Source organism: Populus alba, chromosome 2 (genome assembly GCF_005239225.2).
Source record: "Populus alba chromosome 2, ASM523922v2, whole genome shotgun sequence".
Taxonomy (NCBI): domain Eukaryota; kingdom Viridiplantae; phylum Streptophyta; class Magnoliopsida; order Malpighiales; family Salicaceae; genus Populus; species Populus alba.
Window position 1 is genome coordinate 11,372,419 of NC_133285.1, and position 4,202 is coordinate 11,376,620.

The window sequence follows — 4,202 nt, forward strand, 5'->3', positions numbered from 1 at the left end:
GTTTTTAAAGAAACGTAACAGTTAACGCGTTGCCAAACGGACTCTAGGAGGATCAAATTCTTTCAACTATTAAATACACCAGTCTCTAGTTTCTGTTTTTCAGCTTTAATAATTTTAGGTTCAAACATTATGCTCTGCTTTACATACCCAAAAAAAAAAAAAACCTCTGGAAAGTAGAGCATGTATTAATTGTAAGAGCTTGAAGCATCGGTAATATGGTTGGAAGTGATATCAAGATGGGATCCTTGCAGCAGGAGCAAAAATAAGTATGGCTACGCTGAATTATAAATTGACTATTTGGAATTCTAACTAAGAGCGACTAAATTTCATCATAAAGACAGTGGCATTGCACTACTATAGCCGGAACAAATATATACTAGCACCCTTATTACAACAAAGCAACTATTCCATTGTAAGTTACAATTTTTTTCTCTAAAGGAGAAGATAAGAGAGAAGGGATATTTTACACTAATACAACACACTTGAAAGGGAAATGGTGCAAGCACAAGCCAATCTCAAGCTCCTTACTGGTAGATAAGCCAAAAAAATTTGCCACTAGTTTTGTTCTGAACTTGAAGGACTCTTCCCCAGTTTAGATAACTTTTGATCTCCAGTCCTTGGACTGTTAAGCCCTCTTCCACCGGATTTGGGACTTTTCTCCCCTCTTAATTCACTTATACGAGGACTATATGTGTACGAGAGACGAGGGCTTTGATGGCTTTTAGGATTATTTGCTGGTGTTGTAGTGGAGCTTGAGATTTTAGGACTACTCGTGTGCCTGAACTCTCCACGGCTTCGGGTGATAACCTCATCCAAAATCTCTCCATCTCCTCCATAAGCAGCTCCTCCCCCCAGCTCTGCCTCCTATAGACAAAGTGAAGAAATTGTAAATGTGAAGTGGAAGTGAATGGAGGATGGATTTTCCTTTTAATTATGTTGGGAAAGGAATCTTACTGTTGCGAGATCGAATGGCAAAGCTGGTGCTTCTTCATACTCGGCTGCATCCAAGTCTTGAAGGTGTGCTCCTTTGAAAAACTTGGGAAGGCAGTATTGTCTTACTGGAACCAAAAGCATGATCATCAAGGGAAACATGAGGCCCGCAATCGGTATCCAAGTGAGACCAAAACATATCAGCAAATAAACCGTCTGGAAAATTGTAAACATGGCAATTGACTTGAAAGGAACTGTTTCTACGAATGTGGCATGGAAATCTTCAAGTACTCTGCAAGAAAAATAAGTTAATTCAGACATGAGAACAAGCGAGAAAGCAAGACATGTGGAGCTGTAAAAGATGAAGGATTTGAAGTCATTACTTGTATCTTCTGCTCGGTGCGGTGAAGAGCAATAATATTCTTTCCCAAAACTGGTTACCAGGCAAACTTTCAATCGCCATGAAGGCAAAATAGCCCCAAAGGACTGAGGTTGGGATCATTTTGAGGAAGGGCATGGCTGCAACACAACCTCCAACCATCGTGGCTTGAAGCAAATTACTTACACGTTGTTCTTTGACCTCAACAGGCAATAGGTCATCAATTTCCTTCTCAATGTCAAATACTGTCTCATCGACTGGGGCATCTATATGGCCTGTACATGTAGCTGCTTGGATGGTTGATTCTTTGAATTCCTTTAGACCCTGCACAAGATATTTATCAATTCTCAATTACTTTCTGCGAAACTAGATAATTTGATTTCATCTAGGAATTCCAAAATTACGATCATGTTTACTCTCAGGACAAAACAAAATGGTCAACAGCAACATAAGTTGCAAACATACTTGAGCGGGCTGTTGGCACATCAAAGGAGTCTGAATTTTGTGATAAGCTTCTTGCATATTTCCATACAATTGTCCCAAGCTGGCATTCTTTCTCAGACTCGTACGTGCTGTTGCGACAAGTCTATTTCGAAGCAACTGCATAATAAGCAAATACTAGTCTTAGAAAGATTTAATGCACGGAGTTACCACGACGACAAAACAAGACAACTTATTTCTTCAACACTGACTATTGAAAGAACCTTGATTTTTTGAGAGTTTTCAGGGTAGATTACCTGGTACTTAAGAGTGGCCAGACTCTTTGTATGCATTGGAGATTGGGGAATGACTCCATTTGATGGTGGGATTCCAATAAGACCACACATTAAGGTCTGTCACCATTAATGAAAATATTATGAATGTTTGAGAAAAGAAAATCCAGTAGGATGAGACGGTTCTAGTAAGAAGGGAATTTGCATACCAGAAATCCCAAAAGAAGCAAGTCATAATGATAAGAAGATGGCTTTCTCAAGTTGAACTCCTTCTGCTGAGCAAGTTGAGATGCTACACTATGGTCAAAATAGTAAAGCACCGCGATCATCGTAGCAGGAATGAAAGCTCCAATTATGTAGGAAATGGGAACATCTAACATCTCCTGTCATGTGAAGATTAAAATAGCTAGTTTAGTTTAATATGTAGAGATAAAATTCTTTTGTTTTCCGGATGACGGAAAGAAGAGACAGAACTTGCCTTGACTACAGTCCAGTTCTCATATGCACCAGGGGACCAGGGATTTGGGCTGAAAAGACGCCGGGGATTCCTCGGGAACATTTCCTGTCGGAATATAAGAAACAGCTGTCCATACTAGAACCATGAGGGGTACACCGTAGTCTGCTACTAAACTTCTAAGCCAACCTGTCAGGAAAATGATTTTAAGCTTTCAAAATAAAAGAATATGGTAATCTTTAAAGTAACCAAGATTCCCGACTGATCATAAGTAGTAAAAGCCCTCAGTATTCTATCAGAAACCTGAATTTTTGATCTACATACCACTCCCATAGCGCCATGATCTTGCCTTGCGGCTTCTTAATGCAGTGAGCAGGAGGCCAAATGATAGAACCAAAGCAAACATTCCATTTTGCGAACCTCCATGAAGGTATAAACTCCATTGATTTTGGATCTTCTCGTCTTGGAATGCGGAATTCATCCACGAGACCCTTAACAGTCAAGTCAATTACTTAGTTTAACTGCTAATTAACAATAATTAACAACATGCCATCATCATAATGCAGTTGAAGTCTTTAACTACTCTTACTTTGATAGCCTGTTGCATGAAGAGCATTGCAATAAGCAGACCAAAACAGCTCTCCAGCTACACGAGTGAACCTATTGATAATTGAGCATGCTCCTAAGACAGCCAGTAAGAACAGCAAGAGTGAAGTCCAAACACATACCCTGCAAGATCATATAACCAGGTAAGTTTTTGTCAAGCAGAGGAAGCAAGCATAAAAAGAGATCATCTAAGACCTATAAAAAGGGATTAATCAGCTTACCATCCAGTCCATGCTAGAAATAAGTTCCTTCCCAAATCAGCTCTCTCTTTGGCAAAGTTGAACATAAATGTGTACATAATGACTGTCGGCTCTGCAACTCCCAATATCAGCAAAGGTTGACCTCCAATAATTGAGTGTATGATACCACAAACTGCGGTGGACGCCAGGGTCTGAACTGCTGTTAGAACTCCATCTGCAAGTGCAAGGTAGATTTCATGATGTGCTAAAATTTCACAGAACATCATGTCTTTTCTTTTTCTTCTTTTCACCTTGAGATTAAAATGGTTTGATAAAAAGTTGGCGCAAGTGAAAAAAGAATGTGCATGATTTCAGCAAGCTAACATCAATCTTTTTTAGAAAAAAAAGAATATTCAACAGAAGAAAAAAAAAAGTTCCTTGCTGAGTTCATGTTAATACCAGTATTTCTCTCCAATTGTTCCCCAAATGAGATGACCGGAATCGCGGAAGCAAAGAATATATATGTGGTGGGAGCCAAAAATCCTGAAAATAACATTAATATATATGAAACCAATAATCATATTGAAAATTATTCATAAAGGAGGCCTAAAATGCAAAGAATGTAAATGTCAGAAAAATGGCAACTACTGCAAACCATGCACGACAAAATTTTGTGTGATCACTAAGAGATGAGACTTTACCTGAAGCCTGCTCTAAATCCACCTGTCCAGTCTTGCTTGTAACACATCAATCTTCCCCGAAGGTCATTCTTGATTCCCGGAAAGGCACAAATGTCTCCTCCATGAAGTTATCCGACAGGAAGCTCAGTGGTGAAAAGTACTGCGTACTTGTTTTCTTCCTTCTTTGAAAGCTTGTAACAGATGACTAGACTACTCAGACGATAGCAAGAATACCCTCTAGCGACAATGTTGGGATTTTAG

General features: G+C 39.2%; 1 pseudogene; it reads right to left on the reverse strand.

Moving 5' to 3' along the window:
• Positions 1-324: 324 nt before the first annotated feature.
• Positions 325-3,798, reverse strand: LOC118044420 (probable boron transporter 2; annotated as a pseudogene).
• Positions 3,799-4,202: the final 404 nt, after the last annotated feature.